The following is a 22,924-nucleotide window of genomic DNA, read 5'->3' as shown; positions in this document are numbered from 1 at the left end:
AAGATAGGTATGCTTTAACAAAGTGTGTATTATAGATAAAGCTATTAATCCCATACTCTGTGTAAATCTTGTCTCTTATTAAAGGATTATGCAGGATCTATTTCTATTGTGAGTTTTCTATCAGACAAGTTTTAACTTTGTAACGGTTACTGTAGTTATTTACAAATCTGACCTTGAAACTTTTGACTTTGTAACTGTAACTGCAGTTATTTACAAATCTGTCATTGAAATAAGTGACAGTGTAACTGTATTCATTTTAAGCACTTTTTTCCTTTTCTAAATAGTAATTCAGTGTAAAAAATATTTGTAGGGATTCCTTTTTACCATCAATCAGAAATTCACTGGCGGAAACTTTTTTTTTTTTTTCCATAACCGTTGGAAGCTTGAATTTATTTACATATCTCCAGGTTTCCACCCATTGGCACAGTTCTTAAAAACTGTTATTTTGGTAGACTAAGAACTGCCTATGGAAACCAAAAACAGAATCTGTCTGTGCTGGATATAGACACTCTAGTTATAAAAGGAATATGACCTAAGAGGGACAACAAAGTGAATGCTGCGTGTTCATTTATTCCACTGGTTAGTTCTGGAATGCACACGTAAGCCTGGAAGTTGCTGTTTCATAAGGGGGAATTCTGATGTGTACGGAATAGAAAACTTTTATAGTTTTTGGTTACATAAATACAATGAGACATGGAATTAAAACAAAAATAGCTGTTTTTTCAGATGTCTGCAGTCAACTCCACCATACTCTAGCTGCTTGAAGATTTGTGACAGTCTTTACTACCAAGAGGCAGTGATGCCAGCTTTTGTTTTGTTGCTTTTTTACTAAGCATTTATTGATTTGTGAAGGGAGACTCAGATTTAAACTGACACTAAACTCTAGTTCTATTCAAGTATTTATTGCTAACTCATAAAAGTAGCTTCTACTGCTCTCAGCCTCCTCCAAATCTCCACGTTTGCTCTTTTAGATTGTGCTTATGCTCGTTCTCCATGGTCCCACTATGTAGGAATGTAGACACCCTCTCTTGCTCGCTACTGAGATGGGGCAATGGACTATAGGATGTGTAGTGTGCATGGAGTAGTGCACATGACAGCAACTAACGTGCACTGCTCATTCCAAACAAGCGAAATTGATGGGGAAAAGGAGAGTTTGGTCTATTGGAGTATGTTACAAGAAACAGAAAAGCACAAAAAAATCTATTTAATGAAAAATAGATTGCAGGACCATTAAATAATCAATGGTTATGGATTATTTTGGGTGAATAGGGATATTGTTCTCAAATCCCAACTCTAGGCAGCTAAAAATGTATCCCTTGCAGTGGGGCTGTGCCTGCACTGCAAGGGTTGATTGAATGTTTTTTATAGGGGAGAGGTGGAACAGTTTTACTTACCTGATCCTCCACTCCCTCAGCAGAAGGTGCTCCCCCATGCTCCAGTGATGGATTGTGACTCAACGTCATCATGTCCAATTCAGGATGATAACGTCAGGACCCTAGATTATTGGAGCATGGGGGTGCAGAAGCTCCAGGGAGGATCTAAGGATCAGGTAAGTACATTTTCTTTTTATGTTCCTCTAGACCTAATTGAGCAATTAACCCCTGTAGCGGGAGCACAGCCCCACTGCAAGGTATAATTTTGTAGTAGCCTGGAGTTAGGCATTAAAGCTGAACTCCAGAAATTCAGCCAATTGAATAAATTTGCAAGGCACACTATAGATCCAACAAGGTGCATGCCACCTCCTGGACTTATCTTTGTTATTTACATCTGAAAGGTTTTTGGAGCTCCTGGAGGTGACACTGGGGGCTGTGAGAGGAGAGAAGCACAGACAACAGTTATGTCTGCTCCTTCCTTCTGCTGCCCATTCACAGAAGCCTTTGTATTATGTAAATGAGTTAACATAATACAAAGGCTTCTGTGATTAGGCAGAAGTAGGGGAAGGGATGGGCATCGTAGCTGCATTGATTCTGCACTGGAAGGAGCTGAGACCAGAGCGTCCAACACCAGAGCTCCGAAGCAATCTTCCTGGAGCACAATAAACCTGATTGGATTAAAGAGATAAGTCCACTAGGTGGCATGCACCTTGTTGTGCTTAACTCATAATATTCCTGCACAAAGTTGCTGAATTCCTGGAGTTCAGCTTTAAAGTGTGTGAACGCGATCCTGAGTTTCTCTGCCTATGTCCATAAATACAGAGATAGTACAGTCTGGCCCCACCCCCGCTCCCCTGTCACAGAATTTTATTGACAGCAGAAGGAGCTGCTATCAATCTGCTCTGTGAAGAGGAAGAGGACCGAGAGAGCCTTTGTGCAGAGCGTTGGATTGAGGTCAAGCTCAGGCAAGTATAAGGGGGGCTGGGGGGGATCCTGTGGCACAGAAGGTTTTGTACCTGAATGTATAGAATGCATTAAGGTAAAAAAAACCTTAAAGTATATGTAAACCCTCACCTTGTAAAACAACCCATTCAGTTTGAAATAGAAATGAAAGGCAAAGCATTTGTGTATACATATGAAACACTTTATAATAAATACCTTTTTTTTTTTTTTTTTTTTTTTTTTCAAGAAATTTTTATTGAGATATGAAAGGCATAACAAGTCATAAACAAATACGGATCGCAGTCCGCGCAAGTCTTTAAGCATGTTCTCCCGTAACGCAGACGGGTTCAGGACATATAAGTAAATCGTAGCACAACCTGAAATACAGTCCTAAGAGGAAGGCATAGTATATACCCATAGCAATGATGTTAGCAGTATGTAATATATAGAAAGACGGGGTACAATAGCCCTTGTGTAGGGAGATCTAAAGAGACAGGACAGTGAGGTATATAACAATAGTCGTGTCAACTCAAGGCATATATGTCTTAGGATTCCGTACCTGAACATTATAGATTAGATTTGAGGAGTATTGTTACACCTGTGTGTCTGTAAGTACTCTGTACCTTATGAAAAATATAGTTAGTTAGAATACGGTAAAGAGGTGAAACTGAGAGAAAGAAGAGATGGGAATGAGACGAGCAAGGGAATGGAGGAAGAGAATGAGTATGAGGAAAAATATCATAGTGGGGCGAGGAGGGACATAGGGGACGAATACAGAGGAAGAGAGAGAGAGAGAGAGAGAGAGAGAGAGAGAGAGAAAAAAAAAAGGGGGAGGGGGAGGTGAATGGGGGAAGGATGAGTTATGTAACTAAATAGGCATAACCAAACCAGACATATCAGTTAGCAGCTTCCAGGCTGAGACAGATTCAATCTGTACTTAGAAATACAATTTCGTTAAAGTCCCGTAATGTAACTATTCCTGAGGTGAACGTTCTATAAATACCTTTTTTGATCACATACCCTTTGTTCTCCGCTGTAAAAGGAGCTCAGGGAAGAGAAACAGCAGCACACTGGTCTTTCCACTGAATGACTGTGCAGGGGGGGAGCGTGCCAGCAGAAGTCTGATCATTGGAAGAGAGCACGCTGTGTTCCCAGCATAGCTAGAGAACGGAGCACACTGTGCTCTCATGCCTAGTGTGGTCAGTTTTAATAGAAAAACAGAGGGACTGGCAGGAAAACCAAGGATTTCACACAAAAGAAGCAATACAAAGAGAACAGGATAGTTTTTCATACAAGTTCATGGTATAGCACTGGGTATCGTAACACTTTAAGTGTGAAATTAAAAGATAGAAACTGGTTGTCAAGCACAGCAGCTCCAGATTCTGACTGCTCCAGTTTTGGTATATCCCCCTCATAGAGTTTTACAGAGAATGCAACCAAAATGCAAGGATCTCAAGTGCTGGAGCTAAACGCCCAGAGTGCATGAGGCTTAAAGCGGAGTTCCACCCAAAAGGGGAAGTTTCGCTTTAATGCTTTGTCCCCCGCTCCCCATTAAGGATTGGCACCTTTGGGGAGCGGGTACACAAATTTAGCAGGTTCCCGCTTCCACTTCCGTTGCAATCGCTTTGGTGATTGGAAGCAGAAGTTGTCCTCCCTCCCTTCCCGTAGTCTTCTGGGACACGTGACAGTTCCCAGATGACTACGGGGCCATTCACAAAGCGTAGCGCTTCTCGAGCATGCACAGTGGGCACCCGGCTGTGAAGCTGCAAGCTGTCACAGCTGGGTGCCCACATTAAAGATGACGGCGCCAGGGAGAGAAGACAGTGGAGGACACCGCTGGACTGAGGGACAGGTAATTGGCTGTATTTTAAAAGTCAGCAGCTACAGTTTTTGTAGCTGTTGACTTTTTTTTTTCAGCTGGAACTCCACTTTAATGTGTATTTAAAATGGAACTCTGTAAAAAAAAAACTAAGCTTTTTGCTTTGTCCAAATAAATTACAGGTGGGGAACCTGCTGGAGTGAGGAGTTAGGTAAGTATTTTCTTCTTAATCCTCTGCCCCTAGGCTAAACTAGGCTACTGCAAGGGTGGGTTTTTTTAATTTTCCAGGGCTTCAACCATTCTCTAAAAATATTTTGGTTTTAGATATAATTTAATACATCTAAGCTGGTCACATGAATCAGTTCAGTTCCTTAAACTATCATAGCTAAACAAATCTGAATCAGGAACATAAAAAAAGCTCTGCTCCCATGTCTCTTGATGAGTAGGGTTTATGATGCACCACTGTAACATGGGTACTTTAAGCAGATTAAGGAAAAATAATGATGTATTAGCCAATCCTATATACAAGACCCCCTTTCACAAAATTTTCATTTTGCATCAAATATTTAAGAAACTTAAAGTGGAGTTCCACCTAAAAAAAAAAAAAGTCAGCAGCTGCAAAATCTGTAGCTGCGAACCTTTAAACTACAGCCACTTACCTGTCCCTTGGTCCAGCGGTGTTTTCACCACTGCTAGTTTCACCGGCTGTCTTCTCTCCCTGGCACCGGCATCTTCAGTGTGGGCACCCACCTGTGACAGCTTGCGGCTTCACAGCCGGGTGCCCACTGCGCATGCGCGAGAAGCGCTGTGCTTTGTGAATGGCCCCGTAGTCTTCTGGGACCTGTCACGTGTCCCAGAAGACTACGGGGAGGGAGGGGGGGTGGACAACGTCTACTTCCGATCGCCTAGGTGATCGCACAGGAGCAGGAGCGGGTACCTGTAAAATTCGGGTACCCGCCCCCCCCCGCTCCCCAAAGTGTCAATCCTTAATGGGGAGCGAGGGACAAAGGCTTAAAGCAGAACTTCCGCTTTTGGGTTTGAGTAGAACTGCACTGCATCTGTGCACCGCAAACCAAAAATGCTATTTAATTTATTTTAAATATTCAGAGAAACTCCCCCCCCCCCATACATCCATGTCTCCATGTTTTATTTTGCTGAGAAGTCATTTTGAACACCACCCCCTCCCCCTCGCCTTGGCTTTTCTGGTTGTGGCCATCATGAGTAAGAGCAGATGATTCATGTTGCATTTTCTTCCTGGAATCCATCTGCCCTTAGCTCAGGCATAGGCTGAGCTGAGAACCGTCCCTCCCCTCCTGAAGACTGCTGGGATGTATGACATCATTTGCCTAGGCATGGAAACCAGGAAGTAACTAAAGAAATGTAAAATAAAGTTTAAAACATGTAAATATGATGTACTTTCCTATCTATTTACTAATACCAGCAGCATAAGGATTAGAAATAGTTCATGTTGATTGAGAGTGAAGTTCCACTTTAAGGAATTTGGTAAGTGTGGTTTGACAATGTTTGCTGTTGGTAATAATTAGCGTGTATGTCTGAGCATCTTCTAGAGGTACAAACAAACTCCATGACAACTCATGCATTGAGGTTAAATTTGACGCTTGTCCTTTTGTCCTCTACCTTTGCCGAGCATTACCAATCTCTGTTCTCACTTGATTGTCCACATTTTTAGGTCACTAAAGATACAGGCTTCGATGAAAGTTACGGCTGAACTCTGGGATAAGCAAATGTTGTCTGCATTGTGTATTTCTTCCAAATCTGTGCAGAAATCCAGTCCCTGTGCTGGAGCTTCCTGTAATAAAGACTGGTCACTGCTGCTTTTTCTGCTTCTGCAGAGTGACTGGTCTTGTCTCCACCCTTCCTGTAGATTTCTGCAGGCAGTCTGTAGTGGGTGGAGCCTGCTGGGACCCTTCCACAGCTCTATTTCTGTACAGGTTATGTAAACCTGTAAACCTAGGGGGAGTACAATTGGGGGAATCAATGGTGGAGAAGGATATGGGGGTTCTGGTAGATCACAAGCTTATGAATGGCATGCAGTAGTTTCTGTGGTTTCTAAAGCGAGCAAAATCCTCTCTTGTATTAAAAGAGGCCTGGAAGAGCCCGTTTGTCCCTCTTCAGGGGGTGCGGGACCATATGACCACTATGATGCTCAATGAAGAGATGTCGAGTAACTGCAATGACTCCCAACATAAACTCTTGAAAATATGGCAGCCGTGGTTGCAATATGCCTTTCCCTTGCTCCCCCCGGCTAGTCTGGGGATGTGATGTTGCTTGGTATTGGCGTTCTTGGATCCCTGCTCTTGGGTTTGTTATATTTTTTCTTTTGTACTCCTCCTTCCTTTTCTTTTTTTGTTTGTTTTTGGTGTGGCAGTGGATAGCTGCCTTTAGTTTGAGTTAATATCGGTGTTATACTACTGTTTTGTCATTTAAGTGCCATTGATAGCCCCTGCATTGGCACACCTTTTGCTCTGTTGATGTTAGACCAAGTTTTTTCTAACTTTCTAATTTTTTATGTGCAATTGATTGCCCCTGCGTGGGTATGATTTGTTGCTTCTGTGTTAAACTATTACAAATGAATAAAAACCATTGAAATACAAAAGAGGTATAGACTCCAGAGAGAGAGATATCATATTACCCCTGTACAAATCATTAGTAACACCTCATCTGGAATATGCAGTTCAGTTTTGGGCACCAATTCACAAAAAGAACATTGGGGAACTGGAGAAAGCACAGAGAGGGGCAACCAAACTGATAAGAGACATGGAGGAGATCAGCTATGAGGAAAGATTAGAGGAACTGAATGTATTCTCTCTTGAGAAGAGGAGATTAGGGGGGATATGATCAACATGTATAAATACATCAGTGGTTCATATAGTGAACTTGGTGTAGAGCTATTCACCCTGAGGTCATCACAGAGGACAAGGGGGCACTCTTTACATCTGGAGGAGAAGAAATTTAATCTGCAAACATGGAAAGGTTGTGAAAATGTGGAATAGACTCCCTCAAGAGCTGCTTCTGGCTAGCTCAGTGGATTGCTTTCAAAAAGGCCTGGATTCTTTCTTGGATGCACATAATATAACTAGTTACTAACATTTATTATTATTATTATTATTATTATTATTATACAGTATTTATAAAGTGCCAATGGTTCGCTCAGCGCTGTACATTACAAAGGGGGACAGAACATGTGACAGAACAATACCAATACAATGCAAAACATGAGGGGATTGAGGGCCCTGCTCTTTCGAGCTTACAATCTAGAAGGGAGGGGATAGTGGTACAGGAGGAGATAGCTGTGGGGGATGGAGTGGTAGGAAGAGTGGAGGAGGTCGGCAGGTTAGCAGGGGGTGGAGTAGGCTTCCCTGAAGAGATGGGTTTTCAGGGTGCGCCTAAAGGAGAGGAGAGTAGGTGATAATCTGATGGGTTGGGGCAGGGAGTTCCAGAGGATGGGTGACACCCTGGAGAAGTCCTGGAGGCGGGCATGGGAGGAGGAGACCAGGGAACTAGAGAGAAGGAGGTCTTGTGAGGAGCGGAGTGTGCGTGCTGGGTGGTACTTGGATATTAGATATAACATTTATAGGTAAAGTTGATCCAGGGAATATCCGATTGCATCTCGGGGGATCAGGTAGCAAGTTTTCCCCTGCAGGAGCAAATTGGATCATGCTTTGCTAGTTTTTATTTATTTTTTTGCTTTCCTCTGGATCAACTGTGGGTATAGGATTATAATTTTTTTTTTTTTTACTGGATGGACTTTTTTCAGCCAGACTATTTATGTTTCTATGTAAAGCACAGTGATGATGTGACCTCTGCTTTTACAAGGTAATATACTGTACGGGTTAGCAAAGGCATTTGGTGCACACAAAGTGTCATTTGTGCCATTTTTGGCTTTTTAGGAATATATTAAAATTAAGGTTTGTGTGCCTGGAGTTCAGCTTTAATGTGATATGGCTGAATTGGAAGGTTTACTTTTACATTTCCCAGTTTCACTATGCATGATTTGGAGCTAGGCTATATTTAGGCATTAGTATTGCAGCTGGTGATGTAAGCATGGAATTTGGACAATAATCTCGCCAGGCTTCCTTTTTTTATGAAGCCATTTCTAGGTGGAATCCCCCATCATTCCCCAACTGGAGGTTAAGACGTATGGACTGGTTTGTATTGTGATAATCCAGGGGTCAGGTCAGAGGTTAGTAGCTTGGCATGGGGTTGACAATTTAGTTTTCTATTAAAGACTAGTGCTTACTATGCACTTTATCTAGAAAAATGATTATAGTTTGTAATTCAAGAAAAGTGATGACCCTGCTGATTTATTGTGGCTGGGATCAAATTGAGCAGAAATAAAAGGTTGCTATTTTTTATTATAAAATTGTTAACATAATTCATTGATTTAATCGAATTGCATAGATATTTAGAGAAAATCTTCTGATTCAGCGAATAAATCAATAAACATTTGTGTGCGTGTAATGTAAAACAAATGTACCATAGTACCATGGTGAAAAATCTTTGTACCACTGAGATCTGTAGAAGTCTTTAGTGTGTAAATAAGCTTCCCCAGGAAACCGACAACCGAAATTTCAGTCATTGGAATTTTAATTGGCCTTCTGGTCTACCAATGCTGAAGATCATTTACAGCACCATCTAGTGGCTGAAGCAGACATTAATGTCACTAGGGAAGCAAAGGATGCACTAATCATTTATTTTTGTATGACTCAAAGCTACCTGAAGCAAAATGTAGAGGTGTGGCCCAAGGATACGCTGCATAGTTGAACTGTCTTTCTTTTGGTGTTTTTTTATGCATTCTTTATTTAATGTTCTCAATTATCAAGCATGCAAAATCTACAGAAGGCAATGTTGGGGTATGAAAAATATAGTGACCATAACTGACACCAAAACAAAAAATTCAATTGAATGGAGGAGACAAAAATGCAACGCAATAAAATAATCAATACTCAGGATAGTACCTTCAGCGATCAGTAGGCTCTACATACTGCTCGCAGTTGAACAAAAAGATAGAAGAGGCACTAAGTTCAAGTGTGGGACATTACGGTGAAGTCAAATGCCCTTTCTGCACAAAGGTGGAAGGTTACTATTATGGGATGGGGACATGCAAATTTTGGTGGTATTAAATAATCATATTTTTTTTTACTATGTAAAGGAAAACTATTTTTTAAAAAAATATAAAATAAAAATATCAATGAAGTACAAACACCTCAAAATGACCTTTGTTTAAAACATAGACACCCAAAAACTATCTAATTTGGTATGGATGGGGGTTAAAAGATGAAGCTTGGTAATGGTGCACTAGTCATGTGGGCTCTAGTAGTACCCGATCATACACAGAGAAAAGAGGAGGCGAAGGGGTTAATGTACGGGTCATATAATGTATAGTGACCTGTACATTAGCTTCTTCACCTCCCGTATCTTTCACAATAACCCCAACATCTCCATGCTCCTATTGTATATGACCCGTACATTAACCCCTTCACTGCCTCTTTCCTCTGTGTATGATCGGGTATTATTAGAGCACACATGACTAGTGCACCATTACCAAACTCCATCTTGGCAAGGTTGAGATGAGATGTACATGAAAAGGGGGAGTAGGGGGTAGGGGGGGTAGGTGCAGTTTAAAGTGTTCAAAAAAATCCCCCAATCAAATAATTAAAGTGTTACTAAGCCCACAACAGTAAAATCAATCTGTATATGCAGTAAAGCATGCTTGTTATACTCACAGTGCAACCTAAGGGGTTAACCTTCCGCATTCTGTAAAAAGGCTGTTTGATCTTGTCTTCTCCGATCCTCCCCTTCTTCTCCTGTCCCCAAGCCATCTGCTGATAGTACAGAGCTCTAGGAGTCGCTCTGCATATGCTCAGTTTGGTGTGTATTGCTAGAGAGGTTTTTTTTTGCTTAGGAGGGTGCATTGGATTAGCACAGGGCCAATCAGCACTGTCCAGACAGGGGGTCAGAGGTTATGCGGCTTCATAGGACAGTCAGAGGAGAATGAAAACTTCTCCTACAAGCTTTAACCAGTGCTCAGCTGAACACTGATAGAAGTCACAAGACTGCTATATACTGCTGATGAGAAAAGGTATTTAGCAGTTTATATTTACTAAAATAATTGCATTTCCATGTTCTGTGTACTGTGGGAGACCAGATATAGTGAATGCAGGGTCCTGGGTTTAGTAACACTTTAAAGGGTAATTTCACTTTTTAGTAAAAAAAATAATAAATGCCCATTTCTTTGCGGGTAATAAATAGTGCATTTACTTTTTATTTATTTATTTTTGGAGCCTAGAAAGCATTGCACCAGCGATCAGCAGATCACTGGTGCCATGCAGGACTTCTGCAAACCTGTCAGTGTATCTATGTTCTCATACTCCATCTGTGCAAGAAGATATACTATGACAGGAAGAATCAATGAAATACCACAGCGCTCAACAGTGCCGTAGTAAGTCATTAAGAACTACAAGGTGACAGCCGCAGAGGCTGTTGGGACTTGTAGTTCATTCATTCACAAAACTCTGTGAATGAATGATGTGGTCGTGTGTCCATTTTTTTCAAAAGTGACAGCTAGTATGGGGAATTTCTCCATGTACTGCTGTCCTAGGGAGAGAGGACTGCGACAGAAGCAGTGGGAACCCTAAAAATGGGTGGAGCATGTAACATTTTCCCAAAGGTGAACTTATGCTTTAAAGCCCTGCGCTTCAGCATTTGTAAAGGCTTAGGTTTTTATTTTTTTTAAATAAATATGTTATAGGTCCTCGAATCACCTCTTGATGGGTCCCTGCCAGCACTCCAGGCTCCTTCTCTTCTTGGTGTGCCACCATAGGAAGCAGCTTCCTATGGTGATGCACCTGTATGCTCACTCCCAAGCCAGGCTGTGTGCATCTGTAGACACACACAGTGTGGCTCGGCCCCACCCCCTGCTCACAGGATTTGATTAGCAGCAGCAGAAGCCAATGGTTCCTGCTGCTGCCTCTCTGTCCTGAGAGTAAAGAAATTGAGACCAGCGGCAGTGCAGATGGTCACAGCACTAGGACTCAGATAAGTATAAAGGGGGGAGGGGGTGAGGGGGCGATACTTGCACTGGAATATTTTTTAACTTAATGCAGGGAATGCATGAAGGTAAACGTTCAGCCTTTACAACCACTAAAATCTGCTGCTGCCTACCCTCCTTCTTATGATTCCTTCGTTCATGAAATCTTCCTGCTTCCCCTTCCTTCATTGCGAAAGGAAGAGGGGGGGCTCTCCTATGTAAAAATAGGCAGTGTTTACATTTGTGATTGATGTGATTGGTCATCATAGTGATAACAATGCACAGAGCAACTCTAAGTGGCTCTGTGCATTTTGCCTGTGATCTTGTCTAATGACAGGGCGATCATAGGTACCCATATTGAAGAAAAATATATTTGAAAAATATTCTTCCCAAACATATTGCCATATATTTGAAATGCTACAATTTTGGCCATATTCAATATATTTCAAAATATATTTTAATAAATATATATATATATATATATAGCGCATGTTAAAATGCATTTTTATTACAAAATATATGAAAAATATTTTAAAAAATACATTTCAAACATACTGTATCTCTTTAAAAATACAAATCTACATTTTTGGAATGCATTTATAAATATATGTAAAAATATATGTTAAAATTACTTTTTTTATGTTAGAAAAAAATCTGAAGAGTATATTTAAAAAATATATATTTTAAAATATATATATTTTTAAATATATTCTTTAGATTTTTTTTAACATAAAAAATAGTCATTTTAACATATATTTGTATATATATTCCAATATATATTATACATATATTCCAAAAATGTAGATTTGTATTTGTAAAGACATACAGTATATTTGAAATGTATTTTAAAACATATTTTTCATATATTTGGTAATAAAAATGCATTTCAACATGCAGTATATATATATATATATATATATATATATTGTATGTCTTTAAAAATACAAATCTACATTTTTGTAATAAAAATGAATTTCAACATGCACTATATATAGTTATATATATATATATATATATATATATATATATATATATATATATATTGAAATATATTGAATATGGCCAAAATTGTAGTATTTCAAATATATGGCAATATATTTGGGAAGAATATTTTTCAAATATATTTAAAATATATTCTTCTTCCATGTGGCTATTGTGTGCATGCTAGGCTACCTGCCTTTTTTTTTTTTCATATGGTGATAATAAGTTGGTTAACCAATGAGCTTATAACCCCCCATGTTTTGGCCACACCCATTTTTTTTATTGATACATGCTAAGCATGCATCATCATTTTACTAAGGTTTTAATGGTCTCTTAACAGGCTGTATTTTTTTTGTTCTGCAAATGCTAGTTGCCTGGCTGCCATGACCCAGTGTCTTCAGCAGGTTTTCAGTTGCTGACCCAAAACTAGTGTGCCTATCAGGAGTTTTGACTTCACTGTGATTTTATTGGCTGCATGCATTTATCTGATTCAATCTGTACTGAAACGACAGACAGGCAGTAAACTAGTGTTTTCAGAAGTGTCTTTAATGGCTGCCTCCATAGTTCTCTCAGTACAGATCTCCTTCAAGCTCATACAGAATAAATATGTCCAGCTTTCCTTTGTTCCAAATGTCAAGCTGTTCCGATGAATACAGATACTTATCTTGTATATATACTTGTCAGTGAAAGGCTACCTGCTCCTTCCAGTGGTTGATGGCTGAAAAAATGGAAAATTGCTTTTTCATTTTTTCATTTTTTTATTTTTTTGGTGAAAGGAGGGAAGGCATAGAAAATGAAGTTTCTCAGCTGCTGCTGTGTGCAAGTACAATCTTTCCTTGAACTCCGTCATTTTTTTTTTCTTTTAAGTCTGAGACCATATTAGTGTTCCTGGCTGTTCCTATTATTAACTAAATGTCTGAGGTGCTTTTGATAAAAGCAAGTGATTAACCTCACTCCTTCACATTAAATGCACGCTGCGCTGAAAGTACAGAGGTAAAGCAGCGATCAGCATCTATACAGTACAAAGCAAGCATACAATTACTCCACATATATAGAGTTTCAGAGAGGACATATATACAAGTTACCAAGACCTAATATTGCATTTATATCCTGCTGTTGTAGGTGGATGAAGCTTATCTTGGGGGCTGGATTATTAGATATAGATATCAACAAATATTTGGGGGTTTGTTCCAATAAAAGTATATGTAAAACCATTCACTAAAATCTCATATAATCTTTAACATTTTGATTTATTTTCAGTAGTTAAAGAAAGTAAGGTCATCATTCAGGGAATGAGAATGCAAAACATTAATTGATTGGAGGAGGTGGAGAGGAGGGGCAGTGACATCATGATCTCAACGTTGTCCAATCAGAGCATGCTTTGTACTCATTCAGAAAATGCTGGTATTCTGTGAATGGCGCTGTGCTGAGAAGCCGACATCCTGTGTTCACAATGCAGTAGGGCAGCCCCTCGGCGCCAGACCTGGAAGCAAGTGAAGATCCCTGGTAACCTGTTGGTTCTTTAACCACTTGAGTACCAGCCTGTACATACCAGGCCATTTTTCAGTTTTCAGTGCTGTGGTAGTTTGACATTTATGCAACATTATACTAAAATTAATTTTATACCATTTTTGAGACAGGCAGAGCTTTCTTTTGGTGGCATTTCATATCCACTGTTTTTTTTTACTTTTTTACTATATAAGGGAAAAAAGATAAACAAATGTGAAACACAACTGTTTTTATGTCTTTATGTTATAAAACATAGCAAATAAAATGGCAGGACAGTACAAATACCCCTCCTTCCCAAATGATGGATTAATGTACAGGGCATACACAGAGGGAGGAGGAGGTGAAGGGGTTAATGTACAGGTCTGATATAGAGGGAGGATGGAGATGAAGGGGTTATTGGACAGATGTGCAGAAGAAGGGAGGTGAGGGGTTAAAATAGAAATTGCATACGGAGACAGGATAGAGATCAGATGCACAGGAGAGGAGGGGAGGTGGTATTGTGGTGAAAAGATTCCACAATCAAAACCCCTCACCACCAGACTTCTGCTGCCTGCGGTCTTATCCCAGTGCATAATCATTCCTAATTCCTCCATTGTAAGAGGAAAGCGAGGGCTCATACGTATACACTGTATGTTTAAATTTGTGATAACTGTGATTGGACATCACAGTCATCACAAGGTACAGAGCCACTCTGTTAGCTCTGTGCATTTCATCTGATCTGATCAGATCACAACCATGAACAGGTGCACTGGCTGTACGAGTGTGATTTCTGAACCACTATATAACACTGGGGTCCAGAAATACACCATCACACCCCAATTTCTTTACAATATGGTGGTATGGAGGTTGTTGATGTAATAAATGGCCGCAGTAATAAACAGGGAGGTTCAGAAATGAGCACGGCCAAGCATGACTTTTACAGAAAAGGCTGAATTTTGCATACATGTACTTTTTATTATATCATCAGTCTGAGTCTTTAGGGTTTAAAAAATATTTCCGCTACACTAGGTTCACACTGCTGCAGGTTAGCATTGTGTTTACGTGGGCATGGCAGCCCATTCATTTGATTGGGCTGCTGTGCCTGCGTTTCCCTCAGAAAAAGGTGCCTGGCAGCATTTTCAAAATGCAGCCACAGGGAAATTGCTTTTGCTTTTGCTTTTGCACCATGTGATTTCCCTTTGGTTCCCACACCTGTAAATGTACTGCAGGTTTAGATGCGTGGGAGTGCCATTAATGGCAGCACACTTTTGTTGCGAGTTTTTACGGGAGCAGATGCGATTCCCACACCCGCAACAGTGTGAACCTTGCCTTAGAGGTAATCTACAGTGTCCAGAAAAAGTATTCACATCCCTTGAAATTTTCCACATTTTGTCATGTTACAATCAAAAATATAAATGTATATTATTGGGATTTTATGTGATAGACCAACACAAAGTGGCACATAATTGTGAAGTGGAAGGAAAATTATAAATAGTTTTCAAAATTTTTTTACAAATATCTGAAAGCGTGGCGCACATTTGTATTCAGTCAATACTTTGTAGAACCACCTTTCGCTGCAATTACAGATGCAAGTCTTTTTGGGGATACCTCTACCAGTTTTACACATCTAGAGAGTGACATTTTTGCCCATTCTTCTTTGCAAAATAGCTCAAGCTCTTGTCAGACTGGATGGAGACCGTCTGTGAACAGCAATTTTCAAGTCTTGCCACAGATTCTCAATTGGATTTAGATCTGGACTTTGACTGGGCCATTCTAACACATGAATATGCTTTGATCTAAACCATTCTATTGTAGCTCTGGCTGTATGTTTAGAGTCATTGTCCTGCTGGAAGGTGATCCTTCACCCCAGTCTCAAGTCTTTTGCAGACTCTTTAACAGGTTTTCTTCTAAGATTGCCCTGTATTTGGCTCCATCTATCTTCCCATCAACTCTGACCAGCTTCCCCCCTGTCCCTGCTGAAGAATAGCATCCCCACAACATGGGCCTCTTGGCTGCTTCTCTGATTAATGCTCTCCTGGCCCGGACTGTCAGTTTAGGTGGACGGCCATGTCTTGGTAGGTTTGCAGCTGTGCCATACTCTTTCCATTTTCGGATGATGGATTGAACAGTGCTCCGTGAGATGTTCAAAGCTTGAGATATTTTTTATAACCTAACCCTGCTTTTAACCCCTGACCTGTCTGTTGTGTTCCTTGGCCTTCATCATGCTATTTGTTCACTAATGTTCTCTAACAAATCCTCTGAGGGCTTCACAGAACAGCTGTATTTACATGAGATTAAATTACACACAGGTGGGCTTTATTTACTAATTAGGTGACTTCAGAAGGCAATTGGTTCCACTAGATTTTAGTTAGGGGTATCAGAGTAAATGGGGCTGAATACAAATGCATGCCACACTTTTCAGATATTTATTTGTAAAAAATTTTGAAAACCATTTATCATTTTGCTTCCACTTCACAATTATGTGCCACTTTGTGTTGGTCTATCACATAAAATCCCAATAAAATACATTTACGTTTTTGGTCGTAACATGACAAAATGTGGAAAATGTCAAGGGGTATGAATACTTTTTCAAGGCATTGTATAATGGATTTTGTTCGGTTTATTGTTGCAAGTTTTAAAAATGTATAAATATATTAAAGTCTGTTTAAATTGACAAAATCCATCTACGATGATTTCACCTTTGCACAAATAGGTGAACCTGAGTAAAGTGTTTTATAGGATAACTTTATATATAGGCAACCTTGGAAGAATCCAAAGATATATATCAGTCTTGTATTTAGACCTCCCTCTATTTAGACCCCATTGAGTGCTGTTTATTTTGACCATCTGGATAGCTCACTATTGTTTCTCAGCTCAGATGCATGGTAGACTTGTGTGTTCTGAAAGCAGCCATGCGTCTTTCTCTCCAAGCTGCATGTTTCCTATTCTTTCTGGTGACAAGAAAAGTCTTAGTTCATTGTGCTGGAATGTTAGTATTTTGAACAATGGGTTCTATGTGGCTTGGAAAAAAGTCCTATAAATATCATGCTTTTGCTTTAGTACAGATTGCTTATCACTAAAATTGACTTAAACTGAAATGTAAAATGTGGTGTATTATATTTTTATTCTTGTATGTTTTATTGGATACGTTTTTCCATTTCAATTAAGAATGATTTTGTACTTTTTATGCATAAAACAAGGTCATTTATATATTTACTACTTATAGACCCCATTCACACGGGGTGGAATCTGCTGATCCTCCGCTAAGAAGTGTGTGGCGGGTGGATGACAGGTCCGTGTCCGCTTTGTTTATGCAGAGCTGACACGGTCACAGTCTGCTTTGCTGTATAAGCGGTCAGGTGTAAACGAACACCCGACTACCCATCGATCTGCCCAGATGGGGAATCCCCTTTTGTTTGTCTTTAACAGATCGAATTGGAGGTAGGCGAGTTTAAACAGACAAGTCTGTTACATCCACAGCTCCATAGAGTGGAGGATCCGATCGGGTCAGCTTAAAAAACAGACAGGCGGACCCCATCTGACCATTCATGTGAAAGGGGTCTTATTTTAAAGAGGAACTTTATTCTCCCATGTGTTTTTCTAACCCTCTCTTACCTTTTAATCTGTGTTATCTTCAGAAAATATATTAAACAAACCCGTCGTGTATTGTTACTGTGCTGTCTCATGTACTATCTCCCATTATAATGTACAGCGCTGAGCAAACTGTTGGCGCTATATAAATACTGTATAATAATAATAATAACACACACTGCATGCACACCAGGTCCCATAACGCTGACATTATCAGGAGCTGAATGTCTCTTTCTTGTTCAGGCAGCTGGCCTCCTAATGATGTACTCTTAGATTGTAAGCTCCAAGGAGCAGGGCTCTCCTAACCCTCTTGTATTGAACTGTATTGTTGCTGTTTTGTCTCCATTTATTTTGTAAAGCGCTGAGCAAACTGTTGGTGCTATATAAATCCTATATAATAATAATGTACCCCAAGGTCTACTCTTCTGTAGCCATTGTATTAAACTTAATACCACTTGGGATGTGTGATGCACATATCCCAGGAGGCTTCAGATGCAGAGATGTTATTCTTTCCTAGGCAAAAATGGAAGCAAGGGGCAGGGTGGAGCTAACAAAAAACCCAAAAAGAAGAGAAAAGAAGTTGGCATTGTATATTGCAGTGCATTGGAGGATTCCAATAAAGTAGACTATTAATACAGTCAAATAGCTGAGAGTTGATTGTTTCAGTTACTAGAGTAATATTTTTGAGAAAGATTTAAAATGCATTTTATAAAATGAATTTGTATACAAGTATTTATAATATAAAAAAGTATAAAATTAGTTATTAGGTGTTACCGGTACAAATGGTAACAACATATGAATGAATGAGCTGCATGGCCAGCTACGTGGCCAGTGTAGCCATGTATCTACTGAATGTAGTGTTTCTTTACTGTAAACTTTTTTTCAGCGTAAGGCATTTTGGTGATAACTGTACACTCTTGTGGGAAATGGGTGGTTAAAGTGTAAATGAACCTAAAATTAAAAATAAATTAAATAGTTGCTTACCTTCCATTTTTTATCTGGTGATCCCAACAGTTGGCAGACTTTTGGGGTGACAACGCTTCCTCTGCAGCTCACTATGCAGGATCAACATTTTCACCCTAGGAAGCTCTAAGTCAGGCTTGTCCAACCTGTGGCCCAAGACAGCTATGAATGCGGCCCAACACAAAATCAGAAATTGACTTAAAAATGTTGATTTTTTGGGGGAATTTTTTTGGCAAAATGCATTTACACTTAGCGAACACCTACAGCCAAAGAAAGATTTTACAGTGTGTCTTTACTGGACTTTTATAAGTTTTATCTTCCCAAAGAAAGATATCCCACTCTTCACAATCATGCATTATTCATTAAATCAGCACCTATATTTGTGATCAACTATTTTCAAGGATGAACCTCAGGAAGGGCGAAACTAGAACCAAAATATTTAATGAGCACCTTGAAAATTAATTGAGGATTGCTACTACAACCATCGAACCAGATATTGATGCGTTAGTTTACCAAATATCACACTAGTTTTATGTTGCCCTCTTTTAATTTCATAATAAAATATATTACAAAAAAATGAAGTTTTATTACTCAGATAGGTACATTATTAATATCATTGATTTGCCCAACTTTTTCTGCTCATCAGCTATCCTTGTTGTTAGTGTATTTTATGTGAGGGCCAAAACAATTTCTCTTCATCCAGTGTAGCCTAGGAAAGTCAAAAGGTTGGACACTCCTAGTCTAGGTGGACTCCAACCTGGTGTTAGCATGCCAGCTTTCACACATTAGAGACCAAAGGGAATTCAAGGCATTGTAAGAACTTTGATGTACGAACTCCATTAATGAAATTACAGCTGCACCACTTTGTTTGATTTCTCTAAAAAATTCCAGGCCTGACCCATGTAGGGTTTATACCAGGCGAAACCAGTGCAAAGTCCTACTGCCTATAATTTGAGAGCTAATTATCCCATTAAAAACTTTATGAACATGTTTAATTGGCTAAGATTGTTGTTTCCAGCATGTACAATATATGCATATAACTTTCCTACAGCTACAGCTGCATGCAAATAGTTGTGATGTAGTACAAGCATTATTTGATGTATTAAAATTTAGACTTGACTTAAATTTCATCTATATAAAACTGTTGATTGTGTGGAAACTCCAGAATTTTGAAAACCTTTTCTTGGATTCACCAAAATGTATTCCTCACAATTACCAATCCATGCCTGAAAACCCCAGAGACCCTTAGTGATCTCCTTTTAAGTTCAACATCTGCTACTAATGTGCTCCTTTCTTTCTTTATTAAGACTGGCATCTCATTATTTTGCAGGATTGGATGAAAAGCGTTTTTGGAGTTGAAGCATTCAGTGGAGTAAGTGACACTTTACAAACAAGCAGGCTACAGCTCAGATGTGTGCTTGTGTGAGTATATTCATCTTCAGATATCTAAACCCAAAGCTATGTACTGTATATTGGACTGCTCTCTTAATTAATTTTTATTCTTTCTTCTTTGGTTTTGCTTCTTTCTTAATATAAATTGTGTTATTTTAGATGAATAGTTCTGATTAGTGTTGTTATAATGATTTTGTACTGTAGGGCCAAATGCTCATATTTAAAACTGAACTCCAGGTAAAGAGCTAAACAGTCTGAAGAACTACATATCAGAATGCTTTTTCACATGTCAAAGCATTTGCATTTCTTATCATCCAGGTCTGAGATCTACATAGCTGTGGCACACAGCACACAGATATTTTTCTCCACTTAAAGTAGTTGTAAAGGCTCAAGATTTTTTGCCTTCATGCATTCTGTGGGGGGGGCCGAGTTATGCTCCATGTGTGAATGGACACACAAAGCAGTGGCTCGGGAGCAAGCCTGCACAGGTGCCCCCATAGCAGGCTGCTTGCTATGGGAGCACTAGGCAGGAGAGAGGGGCCTGGAGCGCCGGCAGGGGTCCTGAGAAGAGGAGGATCAGGGCTACTCAGAGCAGGTAAGTATGTTATCGAGAAAAAAAAACCTTTAATATCACTTTAAGTTGAGTGAGACTTACAGCTTTTGTCTCCCTTCCAGTCTGTGACCGGACAGAGTAAGGAGAAAAAGCAGCCTGATGAACTCATCACGGAGTTACTCTGCTCTCCTCCTATGAGCCCATAAGCATTGCAGCACAACTGATTGGCTTTAAGATCTGTACTCCCTCTTCCAGTCTGAGCTCATCTGTACAAAGAATGATGAGAGGCTGATATCGTGTCACATTTCGCTACTTACACCAATGTTTCTAGACCTTTGTTTTTCTGTCAATACACCCTTTAAAATTCTGCTCGATGTTGGGACACCCCATTCTAAAATGTAAAAAACTAAACTAATTTTTTTACATAATACATTAACATTCTTACACTTAGGACACTAAGCATTGGAGGTGATTTATTCTTCCAAAGCAAATACACCTTTGCACACTGGTACTGACTAGTATTCCAGTGTTTCTCCTCTCCTTCAGTTTCTCTACCTCACTCAGTTAATGTCACCCCAGTGGTGAAGGAGAGGGGCAGACAAAAGTCAAACAAGGATTCTGTGCAGGCTTTCAAAGTCTTTCTTTTCAATCGTGGAAATCATTGGTTGTTAAGATGCTGGTGGATGGAAGGTTGTAATGGTGCACAGAGATAATCTGTGGCTCTGTGTAACTGAAAAGTAGGCTTGATTCACTTTCTGGCTTGTGTACACTTTTTGGGCAAATTTTTTTACATTTAGCCAAGGCACCCTTGAAGAAACCTGAAGGCACCATAGGGTGCCTGGGCACCCTGGTTTGAAAAGGCCGACTTATATTACTTGCATTCAAAAAAAGGATTTTTGTACTCACCATAAAATCCTGTTCTTGGAGACTATTGAGGGATAAAGTAATTTTTAGACTGTCAGCATATAGGGCCGCCTAAAGAGAAAATGGACAGCGGGGTGAGCAAAATAGCAACAAAGAATAACAGACCCAAGAAAAGCAACAGAAAAATGGGGACTGCTTGTAGCTCAGTGAGTTATCTGAAGGATCCAATGCCTCAAAGACTCATCAAGTGAGGTCTGAATGTCCACTTGGTAGAACATAGAAATAACAGAAGACCAGGTGGTAGCTTTGCAAACTTGGAAGGATGCTTGGCGTTGAAAAAAGAAGCATTTACAGATCTAGATCCTAAGGACTATATATTTGGATGATGATCAGTCTAAGTCACCTAGAGATGGTGGAACAAGAAGCAGATGTAAGCTTCCGGGGTCAATCCAGAATAATAAAGAAATCAGTTTTCTGGAGGAAGCAGTGGCTGAGAGATAGATTTGCACAGCCTGAAACACATCCAGCTAATGCAGGGGATATGCCTTTTGGTGAACTGGAGTCAGATAGATGGTGGGAGGAAAATTACCTAATTCGGGTAAAGGCAGAACTACGTTAGGAAAGTAGGTCCTCAACACCACGTTATCCCTGTACAAAACAAGAAAGGGTCTTTTGCAGGCTAAGACCACCGGTTCAGGCACGCTCCTTGCAGAGCTGAGATTCATACTTGATGAGTGATTTACACTACCTACATGGCATTGTCTGACTGTCCAGTGAGATGTAACACTGTTGTAGAGCCAAATCACCCGCAGTTCCAGTATGCTGATTGGGAAACAAGACTTCTCTGATTACTAAGTCCCCTGCATTGATAGGGTGTCTAAAATTCCTTCCCAGCCAACAGCTGGCATGCATCCTGTGGATCTTCCAGAAGATGGGAAGTAAGAAATTCCCTGATTCTAGGTCCACCAGAGATAGATTTGCACAGCCTGAAACAGATCCAGCTAATGCAGGGGATATGCCCTTTGGTGAACTGGAGCCAGATAGATGGTGGGAGAAAAATTACCTGATTCGGGTAAAGGCAGAACTACGTTAGGAAAGTAGGGCCTCAACACCACGTTATCTCTGTACAAAACAAGAAAGGGGCTTTTGCAGGCTAAGGCCACCAGTTCAGACACTCTCCTCGCAGAGCCGAGATTCATACTTGATGAGTGATTTACACTACCGACATGGCATTGTCTGACTGTCCATTGAGATGTAACACTGCATTGATAGGGTGTGTAAAATTCCTTCCCAGCCAACAGCTGGCATGCATCCTGTGGATCTTCCAGAAGATGGGAAGTAAGAAATTCCTTGATTCTAGATCCACCAGCCTGAGGACAAGTTGGTTTTCATTGCCAAGCCGATCAGTCTCTCCAGGGGCCTGATTGATTTGTCCCACAATCACAGAATGTTTTGTTGTAGAGGTGTGTAATAAAAATGGACAAATGGAACTAACTCTGAGGAGGCTTTCTTCAGGCCTTCTCATGCAAAAGCAGAGTTTGTTGACTCTTCGACTGGAGAGATCGAATCTGAAATTGAAGAGTAAAGAATGAGCAATATGGTTATTTCAGTGCACATACATTAATGTTAGATTATTATATCAAACTAATATCTCTAACTGGATGAAGGACACAAGTACATGCACCTAAAGGATTTGATCATTAACCCCAATCTGATCATGATCTGTTAGATAAAAACTAGTTCTAGAAAATTATGATGGTTAATACATCAAAATGTAACCAGTACTTTTCAATATATAATTAAGTTAGGTCCCATGCTAATTTGAACTCTGCAGTATTATTAATTATTCCACCAGACAGTATGTATCTATAATCAGTTCTATACATGTTTGAATCTGATTGACAGCT

At 39.8% G+C, this 22,924-nt stretch overlaps 1 protein-coding gene across 2 annotated transcripts in view; it reads left to right on the top strand.

Moving 5' to 3' along the window:
- Positions 1 to 22,924, top strand: part of TIAM2 (TIAM Rac1 associated GEF 2) — a 386,278-nt gene that overhangs the window by 67,705 nt on the left and 295,649 nt on the right. For both annotated transcript variants that reach the window (XM_089669764.1, XM_089669762.1), the window contains exon 2: positions 19,539 to 19,630. The gene's annotated coding sequence lies outside the window, so the exon portion shown is untranslated. The remainder of the gene's footprint in view (positions 1 to 19,538; positions 19,631 to 22,924) is intronic.

This window comes from Staurois parvus, unplaced genomic scaffold, assembly GCF_062004578.1.
Source record: "Staurois parvus isolate SC_StPar_1 unplaced genomic scaffold, SC_StPar_1.0 ptg000081l, whole genome shotgun sequence".
Lineage (NCBI taxonomy): Eukaryota > Metazoa > Chordata > Amphibia > Anura > Ranidae > Staurois > Staurois parvus.
The sequence above is the reverse complement of the archived record's forward strand: the minus strand, read 5'-3'. Positions and strand labels throughout refer to the sequence as shown.